The 18,948-nt window shown below is 35.7% G+C and overlaps 1 long non-coding RNA gene across 13 annotated transcripts in view; it reads left to right on the top strand.

The window, feature by feature from the left end:
- Positions 1-4,946: 4,946 nt before the first annotated feature.
- Positions 4,947-18,948, top strand: part of LOC147844026 (uncharacterized) — a 197,511-nt gene continuing 183,509 nt past the window's right edge. For 4 of the 13 annotated variants that reach the window (XR_015491343.1, XR_015491344.1, XR_015491345.1 and 1 more), the window contains exons 1-2: positions 4,957-5,249; positions 8,638-8,728. This is a non-coding gene — a long non-coding RNA (uncharacterized LOC147844026). Of the gene's footprint in view, positions 5,665-5,753; positions 7,337-8,637; positions 8,729-18,948 lie in introns of all 13 variants that reach the window. The other 9 variants (XR_015491339.1, XR_015491340.1, XR_015491341.1 and 6 more) reach the window with 6 other exon arrangements.

The raw sequence follows: 18,948 nt of genomic DNA, 5'->3' as shown, positions 1-18,948 counted from the left end.
TAGTGCTGTCACCTCACAGCAAGAAGGTCGATAGTTCAAGCCTCAGCTAGGTCAGTTGGTGTTTTTGTGTGGAGTTTGCATGTTCTCCCTGCGTTCGCATGGGTTTCCTTCGGGTGCTTTGGTTTCCCCCATAGTCCAAAGCCATGCGGTACAGGTGAATTGGGTAGGCTAAATTGTCCATAGTGTATGTGTGTGTGAATGAGTGTGAATGTGTTTCCCAGTGATGGGTTGCAGCTGGAAGGGCATCCACTGCATGAAACAAATGCTGGATAAGTTGGCGGTTCATTCCGCTGTGGCGTCCCGGGATTGACGGAGAGACTAAGCCGACAGGAAAATGAATGAATGAATGAATTGCAATAGGTAAAATTAGTTTAATAATTATAATAATGCACACTACTGTATGACCACCTGTTCATACTAGCAGCTTTGACGGTTGCTAAAGCCGGAGTTACTGCAGAGTGTAGTCTGTTGAAAAAAAATAGCCCTAGATATTACAGAGCGTGCAAGAAGTGCCCCAGATCCAACATGCAAATGATTCAAAACTAATACTCTTCAAAATATATGCCATACAGCAGGGGTCACCAACTCTGTTCCTGGAGAGCTACCTTCCTGCAGAACTCAGTCCCAACCCTGATCAAACAAACCTGAACCAATTAATAGTACCTAAAACAGCACTTCATAATTACAAACAGGTGTGTTTGGTCAGGGTTGCAACTAAAATCTGCAGAAAGGTAGCTCTCCAGGAACAGGGTTGGTGGCCCCTGCCATACAGTGTAGCAATACACAGTTTTTCTATTTAAAAATACTACTCATTTCAGTAAAGCTTCAAATGAAATTAGCAAGTCCCAAGAAGATATAGTTTACATTGGATCTACAACAGACAAATTATGTTATGCATGACTAGAAGAATGTCAAAAATAAATAAATAAAAATAAATCTCTGCAAACCTGTACTTCACAGAGTGGTGCAGAAATTGCACATTACAAATAAAAGATTAAGTTGCCACTGGTTCCCTCAAGGTTTTTACAAATTACGAGTAAAATACATAGCATAATTTAACAACGTAACAAAACATAATTTATCAAAGCATATTAGACAAACCCAGGATTTGAAGTGGAATAGCACATACCCATAAAACAATAAATGTGTGAATTGTGGGTAGTTTGCAAGTCCTGCAGGTCTAGTAATAAAAATAACATTCTGAGTAATTGCAGATCAGTAGCAGGTAGATGTAGGATAATTCATTAAAGTGATGATTTGAGTAAAGACAAAAGTTTTATTTCACCGTAAAGCACACGTGTGCATTTTCAACAATGCAATAAAGAATGTTGCCTTTTTTTTACTAATATAAAAAACATATTTTAGAATACCTTTTGAAGATGTTATACTTGCTATAGAAAATATATGTTTTTAATTAATTAGACCATTTGTAGTGCAAATTCCGGCAGTCATTTATTCATTCATTTTCTTTTCGGTGTATTCCTTTTATCACTCAGGGGTCGCCACAGCAGAATGAAGCTAGATCTAATCCAACACATGTTTTATATGATGCCTTTCTAGCCGCAACCCAACACTGGAAAACTCCTTACATTCCTGCATTCACACACTATGGCCAGTTTAGCCAACCCATAGAGCATGCCTTTGGACTGCGGGGGAAACCGAAGCACCCGGAGGAAACCCACGTGAACAGGGGGAAAACATGCAAACTCCACACAGAAATGCCATGACCCAGCCAAAGCTAGAACCAGTGACCTTCTTGCTGTGAGGCGATCATGCTACCCACTGCGCCACCATGACACCATCCGGGCAGTTTATGTTGCAATTTTGTTGATTTTGTTATGGGTTGTAAATTAGTTTTTAAATTTGGCTTTGATCATCTTATAAAATGGTTACCATTCAATACATACATAAATCCAATAAAAATATTCCAGCCAAACTAAAATAAATTCTCCAGAAGAGAAAAACTTTATAGAAAATACACGTAAACCTTTATTTGCTTTGTTAAACATTGCTTGGGAAATATCTAAAACAGAGCACAAATTTAACAAGAGGGCTTATAATTATAAAATACTTTTCATCAAATGTGCACATTCCTCTCCTCCTGCATGAGAAGAGTTTCTTTGACAGGGCAAGAGGCAAATCAAAGATACAGTGAAGCATTAATACTGATGTACTGAAATTACAGATGTATACAGAGTATTTGTTGACTGTTTAAATGCAGCTCAAACAACAATTATATCTGAAACATTTAACTGCTATAATTATAATATCTTAAAAACAGTGTTTCTAAAGTGTCATTTAAAAATCTATAAGAGTCTCTGGGCCCTATCATACACCTGGCACAATAAAGGGCATGACGTGTTTGGTGTGATTTGTTGCTATTTTTAGACCAACGCAACTGTAATTTTCACATTTAACACCACGTTGCGCATGGCTGTTCAGGTTTACAAAGGAGGTGTGTTAAGGCGCATTGTTATCATGTTGCTATTTTGAGGAACTGAAATAGACCGCGCCATTGACTAACTGATAGCTGGTCTAAAGTCCAGCACAGAGTGCATTAGTTATGCACCTTTGCAAGACCAAACGTGTACACATTGCTTAATACACACAGGATGTACAGCAAGACAAATATCTACAACTGAAAAAAATTAAAGGATTAAAATGTTACAAAATGATTATTTTTCTACATAAATGTAAAAACCACTGCTTTGATGCCTTCTTCATGTCGGTGGCTTTTCTCAGTTTATTTATGACAATTTGTATAATGTTATTATTAGAAGTCGTTTTATTTATTATATGCATATTTATATTTGTTTTAATAAAAACAAGTTTAGATTTGTCTGCCCGTCGGGTTTTGGAGATGTATGCATCACCATATGGGGCGTAAGAATAGGACGTGTGTTTGGATATAACCTAGTTTTTTGACTACACTTTGTTATTATTGTTCATTTATTAGTTTTCTGAAAATTAGAACTGAATTTAGAAATAGTTTTTAAACAAATGTTTGCGCTTAACAAACAAATGCTAATAGATGTCTTCAGAGGAGTGCGTAGAACACCATTTTCATACTCCACGAAAGTAAAGGAGTAAAGTAAAGAGTAAAAGTAAAATAAAGAGAAAGTAAAGAGGCTGAATGGAGGAGGCTCATTCTCTCATTGCCACACTGCAGATGATCTGTTTAACTGTTTTCTCGCTAGTGAAGCATTCAGTTTTTCCACTTACAAGGTCCACATTGTAAATAGCAAATACGCCATGGCTCGACGCAACTGACTCTTATAAAGAGAATGGGACTTAAGACTCTGATTGTTTTAATGCACGTTATGCTCAAAACACACCTATAACTCATTAAGAGAATAAGCACAACACTGTTAGACCATGCACCGTGGCACAAAACGTATTTTTTCTATCTTTAAAATAGCAAAAATGGATTTTGACACACCCTTAATGATTTGTGCCATGCGCTTTAGACTTTGCGCCTTGATCATTAAAATAGAGCCCTCTGTCAAATTGTTGAGGTCCATAGAGGAGGAGCATGATGGAAATGCGAGAAGTGTTTTAGCATCACACAGTGTTTGTGAATGAGACAGAAAGGGTGAAAACAGCGACAAGATTGACATGTATGCATGTAAATATGTACCTCAATCATTTGAATCATGCCATGTTTGCATCTGAGTGAGAGAGAGGAGGAATGAAGACTGAACCCTTCCCGCCGTTCCTGCATTTCCAGGCCTCTGAATTTGGTGACATTTCCATGGCTACAGCAGGTGGAGGTGGGGGGTGAAGCTGTACTATTTGAGGAGGCAGTCTGTTCTGCTGGTCTTCTGAGCGACTTAACACCTTAAAATAATGTTTTATAAGAAAATTAAATGTAAATATGTAAATTATTTAACTGCTCAAATCAAATACATTTCTTGATTATAAATATAAAAGAATTATCTTTGACTCAGAGTTCAATAAAACAGTGTTATTGTATAAAAAAATTCAGATTAAATTAACTTTTTGATGTGAAAGTATTTAAAATTGTAATTTATTTGTGTGTCTCTGTCACACAAAGCTTCAGAATGGCACGATATTTATGATGCTCAGGAAAATAAAATCTGATTATTATCAATGCTGAAAAAGCTTTACATTTACCTTTTTCCAGCATTTAATAGTTTCTTGAGCGTGAAATTAGCATACAGGATAATAAAGGATGAGGAAAAACAACTTTGAATCACTGCAATAAATTACATTTTAAAATGTATAAAGAATATAACATTTAAAATAAAAAATCCACACAATTACTATTTATTTATATTCAATTCTCAATCAAATAAATGCAGCAGTGGTAAGCATACTTCTTTCAACAAAAATAACAAGTCTAAACCTTTGACTGGTAGTGTAAATCTGAGTATTCCTTTAAATCTGCTTGTTATGTGTGATGTCATGCAAAGCGGCTTCTGGGTTCTATTAAACTAAATCAAGTTCTAAAAATTCTATTAAACTGTATGGGGAGGCCCAACAAATGGTAATAATAAACATTTACAAAATTATGTAATATTTTCGAAAATCACAATCGCAAAATATATAAACACGCCTAATATCCGATGGCCAGAAAGTGATGAATTAATTCTAGAAATCGTTAAAATATTGATGTATGTGATTTCATATCAAATTCACTTTGATGTGTGATAAGTGAAATGACTGAACCTACAGACATGAATCTGAGAAGAAAATGATAATTTTAGAAGAAAATTTCAGATGTCATTTATAGGCTTTTGCATTTTGAAATGTATTTTGAAATGTAGTTAAAGGAAATTACAATTTGCTGACTTTTGCTTATAAGTAGCTTATTCTTTTTTTTTAATAATTGCAAATTTCAAAATAATATACAAAGTCAAACTAACAAAAATTTATAAAAATGAAGAAAAACAAAGACAATTGTAGCCACTTGTGTGGAATACCGCGAAAATGATCGGCAACCATAGCAACAGTGACTAATAAAAATCAACCGACAGCTCTGAATGCAGTTAGCTGAATTTGAAGGGATCTAGTTGAACCACAAAAAGGACGGAAGCATCTAAAGTGGATGATTAGATCTAAAACGCTCGGAAGACACACAAACACACTAAAGATTCTGTAAGTTACCAAACTAAAACGAGCTAACGTTACACATGACGCGCGTGTAAACGACTCCCTCACCAACACAAAGCAAGCTCTGTGATGTGAATATGTTATAAGACCAGCTCAGATTTCACGAAAATATGGCGGTGAGTCCTGAAAATGTAGCATTTTCACTATCGTTTATTGCTTAACTGTGTGTGTGTGTGTGAAAGTAATTAACGTTAAGTTATATAACAGTCGGTTTGTATACGGATGCAATCGAAACAAACAAAACCTTGCGGCGCGTTTTGAACTGAACTTACCTCTCAGACGTTTTATAACGTTACCGTTAGCATAAACATGAGCACTATTATTGTAAAGATATCAGTTGTTATATTGTAATTATCATGACCTTGCCGCATCTATTTCTTCCCTTCACTTTCATTTATTAATTCTGTCCCGTAACCTCGTGGCACAGTAAAGTGTTTATTTGGTGCACGTAGTAAGTTACATACAGTGGATGTAGTACACACAGGTACTTGCAGTACTGTGAGTCCAGACGTAGTTTTGGCCTAACGTTATGTGTAACTTAACTTATGTACGGTTTTTTACTCAACATTGGGCTCATTGCATCTGTTTATCAAGGCTTTTTCCAATACACACACCTGCAGTTTTTTACTTGACTACTTGTCTGCTTACATGACGTTTTTCTTCTCTATTTGCCACAATAGCTGAATTAAAACTTATGTGGCAACCACTACACTACATTCTATATTGGATGAATGTCTGTAGTATGTGTGTAATCAGGATGTACTACATTTTCTATGTTGTAATTGTGGAACTTTATGCTTACTTTTTAAAAACCAGACATAAAATTTATATCTCGATTAATTGAGCATTTTGACTCAATTATGATTAATGAACGATTATTTTATTTATTTATTGCCCTCATATTTCATGGACAAACGTTTTGTACTGTAAATATGCTCAAATATTACAAGTGAGAGATTTCTATACGAAGGGAGCATTACTTGATTTTAAAATAATAGTTGAAGGAAACACACTACTATCTATGATTATTTATTGAACATCAGTGTTGAACAACTGAAATTAAAACACACATTGCCTAAAACGAATGAAACGAAAGTAAATAACTTAAATTATTTTCAGTGTTTTTCATATTAAAAGTAGAAAATAAGCAGTATATCTTCTAAATAAAATAACTCTTGCACATCCTGAAAATAATATTGTAAACGGTGCATTTCTTGCATCTTCTGTAAACAAATATTTTATTGTAATAGAAAATATGCCATCTCAAGGTATCTCTAGTGCAGCTTCCAATCATCGGCAATGTAGTGCAACCTGTAGTGCAATTTGACCTGAGATCACAAGTATAAAACAGAGCGGGGTCACGTGACTACACACGGCAGGAAAAGTAATTTAAAAAATAGACCTGGAAAAATTTAATTGATTATATTTTCTGAATGTCAATTTCGATTACTTTTCGATTAATCACCCAGCTCCACCAGACATATCTCTTTAGTCACATATGGTTTTCCACTAGCTGTATAGTATGTAAGTATAAGATTTTCAGTTGCTCCTCTCAAGTGTGTGTAAAGCTTTTCGCAGAGTTGCCAACTATTTTCAATGAAAAGTAGCTAAAGCCTGCCCGAAAAGTAGCTAAATGTTGCCAGATGACATCAAACACTAATTTACATATCAGTGACGTCATTAAGTAGTATCTGACAAACTTAAGCATGTCATGTCTCTACTCTATGAGGCGCCGTGTATTATATTATATTAAAACAATGCATCCAGATGCACAATGAATAGCTTCTTATTAACATATTAATTTACGTGATGACTTAATTGCGTAATCAAAATTCAAAACTACATCTTTATGTCGTATACAAAACAATTAATGTTTTCCCATATTGTCTGGCCATCTCAGCAAAAACATTATTTGAAATATGTCCATTAAGATTCAATCATTCATTTTCTTTTCAGCTGAGTCCCTGTATTAATCCGGGGTTGCCACAGTGGAATGAACCGCCAACTTATCCAGCACGTTTTGTACCACGTCTTTGGACTATTGGGGAAACCGGAGCACCCGAAGAAAACCCACGCGAACACAGGGAGAACATGAAACTCCACACAGAAACGCCTACTGTCCCAGCCAAGGCTCGAACCAGCGACCTTCATGCTGTGAGGAAACAGCACTACCTGCTGCGCCACTGCGTTGCCCTCCATTAAGGTTTGTATGAAAAATATAGATGACTATTTGTAAAAGTAACACAAACACTTTTGATACAAATTTTTTATTTTGAAATATAACACCGATAATGAGTAGTTGCATTCTTTTAAACAATCACAGCTCGTGTAGTTAACTTGTGAAATTAACACATTTGTGAAAGTGACAACAATTATAGCACCATTGGAATTTATTGCTGCCTAAATTAACAACAATTATACATGTTAAGAAATATCAGTAAATTAACAGTATTGAAAAGCACTTAGAGCTAGCAATTTACCCTTCTTAGTGAAACCTGCAGCCACTGCTTTTTTAAGTCACTTTTTAAAAATTGCTAAAAGTAGCTAGGTGAATGTTAAAAATGGCTAAAGCTGGTGCTAGGTGCTTTTTAAAAAAGAAAAGTTGCTAGGGTAGTATGAAAGTTGCTAATTTTAAGCAACAAAATTGCTAAGTTGGCAACACTGGCTTTTCGTTAACCAGTGTAAAGTTTTTTTTTTACTTTATTGAGCATATTTTACACATCTTGTGCGTGCAATGCTTTTATACATTTCTATTCAGTAGTATTTATGAATGAAACTATTTAATTTTGGTGTTTGTAATTGAAGTATTTACAAACAATTTACAATGTATCTGATATTAAACTGGCGATGCGGTGGCGCAGTAGGTAGTGCTTTCGTCTCACAGCAAGAAGGTCAGTGGTTCGAGCCTCGGCTGGATCAGTTGCCGTTTCTGTGTGGAGTTTGCATGTTTTCGTTTGTGTGGGTTTCCTACAGGTGCTACGGTTCCTCCCACAGTCCAAAGACATGCGGTACAGGTGAATTGGGTAGGCTAAATAGTCAGTAGTGTATGAGTGTGAATGAGTGTATATAGATATTTCTCAGAGATGGGTTGCAGCTGGAAGGGCATTAGCTGCGTAAACATATGCTGTATAAGTTGGCGATTCATTCTGCTGTGGCAACCCCTGATGAATAAAGGAACTAAGCCGAATTAAACTATTAAACTATCATCACATATCCTTAAAAGGTAAAGTACTTTTTACGCATTATATGAGATAAATCAACTTAAACTGCAAAGTTTTTCTCTACATGTTACAATTTTGAGGCATAATAGCCTCAAAAATTGCAGAAGTACACATTCTGAGTGAAAGCCTAAACAGTACTAGTAAACTCTGCCTCTTTCTGTTGTGCCTGGTCCTAGTGAGAGGAAAAATGTAGTATTTAATAAAACATTACATTTTTAGTTACTTTTGTTGAGTTTGTCAGATTGAGGTTATGATTAACGGTCGTGATTATGTGGTCTTTCAGGAGTCTGAAATCACAAGCCATGTGCTGTAAAGGAGCTGTTCTCACACATGTGTCTTCAGACAAGAAAGAGAACGACAACAGGTCTCCACAGGTGAGTTCTGATACTACCAACACACACACCCTCTTTCAGATCTAGTTTCGGCATGTCATTGGAGCGAGTTTTTCCTCACTCTTAACTTCCTCAAACATGTTAACCCCTGTGAATTGACTTTACAATGCAGAAACAAAAAAAGGATGTAGCAGCCTTTATGAAATCTAACTATGAATAAATCTGCAATTAAGTACACTTTAGTCTACCTTTGAAGTGTATTTTTAGTTACATGTTGCAGTTCTGAGCAAAGATTTAGCTTTTTAAAATTTAACAAGGTATTTAGCATGACATCTGTATCCTGTCAATTAGAGACAACATCCAGCATACTTGTTTTTGCTGTAATTTACTACAGCAACATCCATTAATCCTGTCGTCATTTAAGAATAATGCAGTCCCAATGTTGCTACTTTTGAAGATTTTTGTTTAGATAAAACAATCAGAGGATTTGTCAGAGCTATTTGTATTTTTTATTTAGATAAAAATTTTGCCTGGTGTGTCTATTTATGTTAATGAAGATGCTTTCACTCTTGTGGTGATGAAGAATATTTGGTCATCGGTTTTTAAAGTTTCACAGCTTGTCATAATTGTCTGCTTTACTTTGATATCTCGAAGGAATTTCACAACAGGGGGTCTTCCAAAGGGATGCACTAAGACATCTTGTTTTCTAAAACTTTCTTTTCTCCGATTATTGAAAGTTTGTATTATTTTAGTGAGGGTGTTGAGGGATTTGCAATCTTTCTCATGGAATTTTTAAGTGCGGTTTATTTATAAACTAATTTCGAGAGGATCACGCGCTTATGATTGAACACGGATAGAACCGCATCAGCTCTGCATATTGCACCAATCAAATGAATACTGACACACTATAAATAATTTGAATTTTCCACTTTAGTCATCTTCTCCCCATCTCCTGATAGGGCAGCATGGCGGCCCAGGGGTTAGCACTGTTGCCTCACAGCAGGAACGCCGCTGGTTCGGCCCCTCACTAGGCCGGTCTCTGTTTCTGTGCGGAGTTTGCATGTTCTCCCAGTGCTCGTGTGGGTTTTCCCTGGGTTTCCCACTGTCTAAAGACATACACCATAAGTAAATTGACTACTCCAAAGTAGCATCTTAAGACAAACTCTTAGCCAGCTATATCCCAGCACGTTCACAAGCAGAGGAGTTCTCGAGACCTACCTGAGCTCAAACTCTTCTCTCGCTCTTCAAACGGTAGGGAGACCCGGCCAAACTCTCCTTTCACTCTTTAAACAGGAGGGAGACCCGGGCTTATCATGATATCCTATGACAGCATGCCAAATGTGCTTTATTATCAATAATCAGCAAAGTGTGAACACTTGAAATCAGGGTGTTCGCGGGGGCTTAAAAAGTAATAAAAGTTTTTAAAAAGAAATTAATCAATTATGTGTAAATCAAGGCCCTTAAAAGGTATTAAAAGTCTTTATTGCGTTTTTACGAGGTCTTAAATTTTGTTCAAGCATTGTCCAAAGTGTTTGACTCCAAAAAAGCATAAATATATTTATTTTCCTCTTAATGTTAACAGCGTGCTTGATCCATGCGATTGGTTTGGGTTGGGGCGCGTCCAGCAAGGCTCCTCCGTCCGGGTGATGTCACGTAATTTGCGACAAATGATTTAAGGTTCTTCACATGTAGCAAAACCAGAGCGAAACAGACGGTAAATTGGGAAAATGTAAGTTTGCATACTCCTGGTTGGAGAACGATGAGCGGCTGAAGCCTGTCGCGGAAAGCAACCGCGTAATTTATTTTTTCAAGCTTTGTTTTTTTCCGAGCTTATCAGAGATCTATTGCATGGTTGTGCTCAATTGATTAATTTAAAAACTACTGTTTGATAACAATTGTTTATTAAGTTAAAAGGTTAGACACTGATTAGAACCTAAAGTGCTAATGAGGTCTTAAAATATTCTAAGATGGTCTTTAAAAAGTCTGAAAAATGTATTGAAATTACCTTTAGGATTTCTGCGTATACCCTGTAAATAGACCCTCTGCTTTTTTCAAAGCACTCCAAAACTATTAACAATTATATAGTTGACCTATAGAAGAGCATGTTTATTAAAAGGCATTTTATTTTTTGTTTTTATAAATAAATATGTATTTATACGTTATCTATAATCAACTTTAATCCACACCTTTTTGAAAACAAGACCTCTTTAAGATTTTTTTGTCATGTGCACACACGCACACGTCTAGCCTCCCTTTTTATGCGACCCAGTTTCTAGAGCCCAGTAGCATTGCATGCTTCACCTCACTGGTTCCCAGTTTCACAGCTATGTCACAATTTCTCATCTCAAGGCTGTAGAAGTGGACAGGTTATGGGACCTGAGAGAGAAGTAGAGGAAAAAAGGAGGAATAAAAGTGTCAAGGCATACCATGAGGGAAGGTGAAGTAGAGGGAAAGACAGAAGATAGTAGCGTGTGTGTTTGCCTGTGTGTGTGTGTGTGTGTGAGAGACGAAGTGGAAGAATTGAAGAGGAGGGCATAACGGATGACAAACAAATCTAGACATGTTTCCCCCTCCCCTCACGGTCCAGCACAGACAGACTGATTTGCATAAAGGGCCGCAGGGCTTTTGACTGACAGGGCTCCAGACGGCACTGTGCTGCTTCTTCCACTTTAAGTGGGTTGGTGCGGGGCACCGGGGGGAGGAGTCATCCTGGACACAAGCCCTCCCCCTCTCCAACCCCTGCTCTCTAATTGAGATATATACTAACTCCGTCCTATATGGCGCGCTGGAGAGGTGAAAAAGACAGAGAGAGGAAGAAAAAGAGAGTTGGGTTGGGGTGGGGGGGGTGGTAAGAGAGAAACACTCACAAGGAAGTGATTTGTGGTCGTGATGACACCTTGTGTGTCGCTGCTGCCTGTACATTGCTGCGGCACTGAAAATCCTCCACAGCAGTGCTGCATGGTTGTGTTGACATAAGATGAAAGAGGAATATCTGCTTAATTTACACAGATGGAGTAGCTTTAAGTGGAATTGATAAGTTATTTTGATATATTAGTACTTATACTGAGAGTCATATCAATTTAGGATAGTTTTCTCTTAATTTTGCTGCAAGGTGTTTGAAATTATGGAAGATATTTATGTAATATACATATGTGTTGTGTCCCATTGCTTCACAATTTCTGAGATTACAGGCCAGTAAAAAGTGTTTTGGTAAAGTAAAAGTTAAATTCACTAAAAGAAAAAGGACATTAAGAATTTTTTTTTTTCTGTAAAACATTTTTACTTAATACTACTTTAAGACAGTAGATAATCTAATGGGATCTCACTTTGTATGGACCAATGTCTTGTGCTGAATATGTTGTTTCTCTCAGTGTTAAGCTGAACTAAATCCTCAGAATATAGTTGCATGTGACAAATGAGTTTGTTAATGAACACTTTATCTACTGATTTTAGGGATGTCACACTTGTATTTATACAATGAACACTTTTCACATTTTCATTTTTCACAGATACTACTATATATAGCCTGAAATTATTCATACCCCTAGGAAATTCTGATTTAAAGTTTTTTTTTTAACTTTAATTCAACCGGCAAGATTTTTTTTTGAACGGAAATGACACAAGCTTTCCCAAAAGATAATAAGACAATGTACAAAAGTCTGTGTCACGGTGGCGCAGTAAGTAGCACTTGTCTGTAGTGTATGTGTGTGAATGAGAGTGGATGGATGTTTTCCAGTGATGGGTTGCGGCTACGTAAAACATATGCTGGATAAGTTGATGGTTCATTTCGCTGTGGCTACCCCTGAAAAATAAAGGGACTAAGCCGAAAAGAAATTGAATGAATGAATGTACAAGAGGCATCATTGTGGAAAAAACATATTTTAGCTCCTATTTTACCCCTATTTCCAGATTTAAGATAAGTCTTTTGTGTCTCCAAAACGTGTCTGTAAAGTTTCAGCTCAAAACACTCATCAGATTATTTATTATACCTTTCAGATCATTAGAATTTTCTGCTCTGAACACAATGTAGCTGTTTTTGTTTCCTGTGCCTTTAAGGCTAGTTCTCCCTGCCCACCGTTCCCATGTGCCTGTCAGAGTGTGCCTCAGCCTCCGCCTCAACTGCGTCAGATAAACAGCACAGTGACAGACATGAAGGAAGCAGATCTCACGTAACGTTTGTGAAAAATACTACAGTAAAAACTTTACCAAAGATTATTTGATGTACTTGTTGTGGAGTTGCCACGATGAGTCACACACAGTGTCGTTACAAAGTTCACTACGCACGCCGCACACACACACACACAGACACACGCACACAGACACATACAAATCGTGTGCATTTAACTTTGCACCATTTTTGCACGCAAATGTGTCAGGATACACATTAATATCCACTGCTGTATGAATATCCGTTATGTTAATGTACAAAATAAACCTGATGTAACGTCCACAAACTGGGATTGAAGCGTCTTCTTTTATAATTGTACTGACACGTGGCTGTGGTGATAAAGACGGTAAAATCGATGTAATTCATTACAAACATGCAACTTGTAAAGCTCACTCTTGATCACATTTGATGATGATTAATGATCACAGAGAGCTGAACAGATCTTTTTTATCCCAGTTGCTTTGCGTCCTGTCTTGTTGATGCGACTTTATACATTACTGCGTTTAAAAAAGAGACTTATTGTCTTTATATCACCCCAAAATGGCTGTGGACACACTACACACAGTTCTGTACAAACAGCTTACAAAAGATGATTTTCATCATAGGTGCCCTTCAAGTAAAAATAGTTTTTTGTAAATTTAGGTCAGAATTTGCCAGGAGTATGAACAATTTCAGCCTTGACACACCCAATATACCAAAATGTCGAGAGATTATTAGTTTGTGAACAAATTTTTAGGCATATCTGGGAATATCTGGATTAGTAATGATATATTGAGAACAAAGCAGTTTCATTAAGAGCGTTTGACACCCTGTTAACCCGGCTAGTTATGGTGATGAACTTAAGTCACTGAGCACCACAATTGGCTGCACAACATGTGCAACTTGTCCAAATAATTTTCTGGAAATTAGACCTGCAATGTACACTTCCTCTGGGATGTTGGTACAGATTACATTATAATCACATTTGGACAACAGCCAACACCATATTCCTAAATGTTTCTGTCAATCCCTGTGAAGCAATGTCAAACAGATGGCATTACTTAAGCTACAAGTGATTCTATATGCAATCTACAACTCATTTTGAGCGAGTTATATAGTGAGCAATTCTCTGTTAAATGACCCTGATTAATAATTTGGAATTGCTACAACGAAGAGGCAGTTAGTTGAAGTGCAACAACAAATTTTCCCAATTATTGAAGGTGAAATCCTCCCCTTTTTTATCACAACAAAATTTTATTAGTCTCAATGCTACTTCAGGAGACAAATGTTTTGCTTTATCTTCAAGCTCTCTGTGCAGCATTACAAATAAACATGGTTGTTTATTTTAGAGACAAACAGTAGTTTTTACAAAAGAAGGAAAGCCTGTATTGTTTTGTGATTGTCTTGTGAAGACTTCTTATAGTCTCATATAAACAGTCAAAGCTTACCGATAACTTTGAGTATGTTCATGTTCATAAGACTGAAAATGAGTTATGAAGGAAAAAAGGTGGAACAGGAGAGACTATCAGAAAATGTCCTAAAGCTGCTTCAGCCATGACAATGCACTGGGACATGAAGTGATGCTCAGTGGAGTCATCTTTGACTTCTGCATATCTACCCAAAAAGAAACTGGTCCTGTCAATTTTATTTTAGGCAACACCCTTAAATAATAAGAAAAAAGCATAGAATTGTTGTTATGAGTGATTTCTAGAACAAGCATATTCCTTTGAACTGAATGGTTCAGACTAGCTAGTTATTTTCAATATCTTAATTTGCTTATTGATTTGCTATCTCATTCATTAACATGTTTAATACTTTGTAGTATAGACAGTTTCACAAAGTTAAGTTGAATATGTTACAAAAGTTTTCTAATCTGCCTTTTATATCATATCCATCCCTATAATCAGAAAGCACTAATCTGAATGCAGTTGTCTTCCTGAAAAAGCTGTTCATTTGACAAAGAAACTGGAAAACAGTAATTACACAAATGGAGCATTACAACATGTCTTCTGTTGTCATGGAAGTTGACATTGTTTGTATCACAGCTAAAACTGTCACAAAACTGAAAATGCAAAGAAACAGCAATGAAGGAACAGAAAATTGTGGCATTGTTGATCTGTTATAGTCATCATGTGCTGAATCTAATTTAACAAATGCAAAATCTGTTCATCTACTGACAGTAAGTGACTGAATCTATGGCAATTATGAAATGAATGGCTTGGAATTTACAAAAGTTTTTAATGGACAAGCACAAAAGATATTTGTGTTAATTAGCTGTTAATATCAGAGATAAAAGTAATTCAAAATGTAGGTGACTTCAGTAGAAATTTTTTTGAGAATTTTTATCTGAAACTATGGCTACTGGTCATTCATAAAATCATGTTACAAGCTTTCGGCACTTAGATGTGATTGATGTAAGGAAGATGTCTGGAATGTAAGCTGCTTGTCAGTTGACATACAGTGCTCAGCATAATTGAATACACCCCATTTTTAAAATGAATCAATTGTTAAAATGTATCAATTTCCCAGTGAAATATAGGCAATGTAGTATTTTGGTCCATTTAAACAGAACAGATTTATTAAACAGATATAGTTATTAAATAATATTTTAGTCACTAAAAATATTTGGAAGTTGAAATATAATACAATTAAATTCAAGCAAAATATTGCAAAAACAAATTACAACAATTTCAACTAAAATTTTCTCTTTTTTTTTGCTTCTCTTGATTTTTTCCTTTTTTAAAATTTTTTATTTCATATTTTTCTATAACATATAAATTTGGGTGTACTAGTTTTTGGACTGTTATTGTAAGTTATTTTGTTAAATCAGCTCCAAATTTGTCATTAGTACTGACTAATCTAATGTATATGCAAAAATATAATATTGTATAGCCTCCTATTAAAAATATGAATTTCAAAGAGAGATTTGTGAGGGATCTACTTATTTTTGCTGAGCACTGTAATATAGAAAATTAAATCTTAAAAGTGCTGAAGGTTTTTTCTTCAGCATATTAACAGGCAACATGGTTTTTTAAATAATAATTTAGGGGGTTTTAACCTTTAATGGATTGGACAGATGAGAGTATTGACAGCAAATCGAGGGGAGCAGAGAGGGAGGGGAAGGTAAAGGACCCTGAGCCGGAAATTGAACTCTGGTCAACGTAAGAACCTCCAGTGCTTTATATCGACGCATTTGACCACTAAGCTATTAGTGCCTACCAAACATGAGTTTAACGAAGAAGCATTCTTTAATGAAAAATACTGATGATGAACCATTCTTCAGTAACATCTGGGTTGTAAATCTCGCATTATTTACATTTATGTTGCTGTCCTGTAGCAGTTATCAGTAAAATACCACAAGTTTGGGGCTTTACTGCTGTAAATATGAACTTTAAACATTGACTCATCCCAGTCTTGTACTTTGGTGGAAAAAAAGGATTTTCTTTCACACTCTTCTCAACATGATTCTATTCCAGATTTGTGCAGGCACTTTGCTAACGTTTCATGTTGATGTCAACATGTTTTGCTTGGGATCCGTTCAAAAAATAACTTGTTTTAATGGCTCTGAATTGACTCTTTGAGAACAATAATTTTACAAAGTGCACAATACTAATTTAAAATACTACTAATTTAAAACTTGCAGGATGTTTTCATTCACTTATATCTGTTTCACTTTAAATATAAGAGGTTATTTTTAAAAATTCCAATACCTAAACAAAGTGTTTATTCCGGAACAGATAGACAGCTTTTATGTGTGGCAGCCATTTTAATGCTAGTAACCAAACTGTGTCATTGTTTACTCTGATTTAACTCGTATTTCTTATACTTCTTAGATGTATTTAATGAACATGTTGATCTAGCACACAAAACTGTAAAATATTAGTTTTATAATTGAGGGCAACACCAATGCAAAATTTGGTCTATTTTTCTCAAAGCTAAATGCGTGTAGTAGACTTGCATTGTGAAGTCTTTAAGTCGAAGGGACTTAAATAGTGTTTCTGCGCCATCTCGTAATATCCAGGACAAATCAACCTTCTTTAGTATAAAATGTATTGCTTTTTGTTCTGCAGAAAGACTAAGAACGTAATTTAAAACTTCAATAATATAAGTTTTAATTTTAAAGAAACATATTCTTAAAATAGCTTTTTTTCTTAATGGTGACTTTTATTTTTATTTAAAAATATAGAAGCTCATCAAACCTATGATAGGCAAACACACAGAAGAACATGTATTAAGAATATCTCACTGGAGGGTAAGAAGAGTGAGAGATTTTTAGTTTCTAATCGCCCTATAGCAGACCACCACCACATAATGATTCCTGTGCATCTGGAGGGGGAGGCACAGAGCTAAAAATAAAAAAAAAATCACTGAGCGTGTGTGTGTGTGTTTGCGTGAGGGAGAATGAGATAGAAAGAGAGAGAGAGAGGAAGAGAGCTAGACGAGACAATCTATGCCTATCTGTCAGTCGATTGGCCAGTTAAAAATGCATACAATTACTTCCACCGGCTCAGAGGCAGAGCCATTTACATATGCATACGTGAGGGTACTGCCGGGGTGTTGAAACGAAGAAAGAATGCGGGGATCGAGAGAGAGAGAGAGAGAGGGCAGGAGGGAGAGGGAGAGATGCAGAGAGAGAGAGAAACATTAATCTTTAAACACTCAACATGCAGATTTATTGCCGACAGCAGGAGGACAGAATAAAAAAAATCACTGGAAATGAAGGGATAAAACTGTGAATTGTTAAAGTAATGTTTGACTTAAAGTTCAAAAATGTTAAAGGAGTAGTTTTTACCCTCAAAACACATTTTCGCCATTGTTTACTCATTGTCATGTCTTTAAAGACTTGTATGACTTCCGTTCTTCTCTGGAACACAAAATAAATGATTTAGAATAATATCCATGCTGCTCTTTTCCATCAAAGTGGATAAAAAAAATAAATGAATTTGCCAATACTTGTTCACATCCGCTTTTAGTATGAGAGAAAAGCTTATTTGACATGAGTCAATAATAACAGAATCATTGTTGGATGAATTACTTGTACTATTCATAATATGTTGTTATTTAATGCTTGTTAAATGTTTGTTAAACTCACCACAGATGGGTCTGTTAAATTAGCATTGTCTTGATTTATCATCGAATAAGCAGTAGCTGTACAATGAAGAAAAATATCAGTGATCTGCTTTTTTCTATTGCATAATAATCTCCATAACAATACTTTTGCATAACTAGACCATAGACTATAATGTCTGGTCATCGTTGCAGCTTATTCAGGTCAAGAACCTCCCACTTACAGAGTAAAAGGATGTCTGACGGACATGTAAATCAAACAGCAGTAATCGTTCTCATTATTTCATAGATGTAAATCAGAAAACAAAATGGAATCTGCAGATTTACTCTTGGATAAATTGCTATTAAATGTCTCGCAACATATAACAATTTTCTAAACACTAAATTAGAAACCACTTTTAAAGTGCCCTATTGTGCTTTTTCAAATAGTAGCTATTATGCAGCGTGTAATGTAGCTGTTTGTGAATCTAAAAGGTTTGAGAGATCAAAAGATCAAAGTGCGCAAAAAGTTTTTGTCTGCACTAGTTTCACTTGATATGCGTTGATTAGTAACACATTTTAGTTTCTTCACATATTCATATGCTCAACAGAAATGTGTGTGATTTGTTATTCTCCAAGTTTACCAATGGGAAAAATAGTGAAAGGGTTAAGGCAGACATGGTGTGTTTTTTGCTGTTGTATGAGCACGTACACACATTTTTACCATTGAGAGAATTTGTGTTGAAATCATTAATGCTCATATGGTTGTGCTTCATACTGTGTGAGAAAAACCATCCGAAGTTCAGGAATTTTTTAGGTGTTTGCAGCTGAATGAGTCGATTTTTTTGATCTATGTGTAGTTGACCAATCAGGAGGACAAACACAGTGAACAGTGAGTGCAGTATTATGTGTTGTGCATGACAAAGTCATCAGAGTGCATAATAGAGGATTTACTGTAGACTTTGCTTTATTAACACTGTAAAATAATTTGTAAGTTGGCCTTACTTAGAAAAACTGAGGCAAGCGATTGCCTTAATATCCAAATAAAGTAGTTTATTAATTTTAAGTG

The sequence above is a fragment of the Danio rerio genome, chromosome 5, assembly GCF_052040795.2.
Source record: "Danio rerio strain M-AB ecotype USA chromosome 5, GRCz13ab, whole genome shotgun sequence".
Lineage (NCBI taxonomy): Eukaryota > Metazoa > Chordata > Actinopteri > Cypriniformes > Danionidae > Danio > Danio rerio.
This window is presented reverse-complemented; position numbering and strand designations above follow the sequence as displayed.